Source organism: Corticium candelabrum, chromosome 7 (genome assembly GCF_963422355.1).
Source record: "Corticium candelabrum chromosome 7, ooCorCand1.1, whole genome shotgun sequence".
NCBI classification, from domain to species: domain Eukaryota; kingdom Metazoa; phylum Porifera; class Homoscleromorpha; order Homosclerophorida; family Plakinidae; genus Corticium; species Corticium candelabrum.
Genome location: NC_085091.1, coordinates 7,428,171 through 7,429,285, shown reverse-complemented (window position 1 = coordinate 7,429,285; position 1,115 = coordinate 7,428,171).

Genomic DNA, 1,115 nt, shown 5'->3' with positions numbered 1-1,115 from the left:
ATGCCATGACATCTTGTACAAACGAAAAGAGACGTCTGCAATGTTTGCGGTGATATGTTGGTAGACGGCATGAAACCACGACTCTTTGATTCTTTGGCAGACCGCTAGCTACTCTAACTGCTCGACTAGCGAGACTACCACTCGACCAGTTGTCAAAGGTGATGGTCTAGCGATGCCGCTGTGCATGTTTTCTTACCGTAAGCATGAAAAGATTGAAGAAGTGAAACTAAAACTAAAACTAAGATGTGTGCGTGCACCAGAGTCTTCATGACGGCTCTGGTGTGCACTTAGCCGCCCATGAGGAATTCACACGCGCCCAATCAACGTTAGTGCACTTAGTATAACCAATTATTGCTAAACGAATCAGAATTTACAACCAACATTGCGGTTCTAAGATGCTGATTGACTTAGAAGGCTATTTCCGAAGTCATTTTAGTACCGTTCTGGTCCAGACTAGAGTTCACATGCTCTCTGTTCTAGAAGTTTGAGGCTAACAATTAATGTATTTCTGGAAATTAATTGTTTGTAAATTATTTATATTTTATTTATTTAATATTATTTATTAATAATGTATTTATATAACTAATTGTATGCAAGTCATTTATATATTATTTATGAATTATTTATTGATATAAATTAATTATATGCAAATTATTTATTTATAATTATTTTTATTATTTTTATTGCAGCTACGCATGCTAAGATACACATCTACGCGTACACTGACTACTCATGTAGTAGGTAGTGTACACTACACTTGCACACGTGGAGTTATATCTTTAGCCTTGTATTAATTAATTATATTAATTATATAACTAATTAATTAATTAATTAGTTATATCTTTAGCCTTGTATTAATTAGTACAGTTTAATTAATTTAAGAATGTAATAGATACGTCACTATCAGTGTGCTGCTCAGTGTGATTTGTAGATGTTACTCTCCCAAACCATCAGTAATTTTATTTTAGAAATTGTCACAGACACTACATGCCACGCCCATGTACCAGAATTATGTGCCACGCTCACACAGCTACTTCCAAAACTCCTGTCTATAACTCCTGTCTATAACCCTGCTAGTTTATAGAAAATTCTATTTATTTTGTTTGATCTACAGT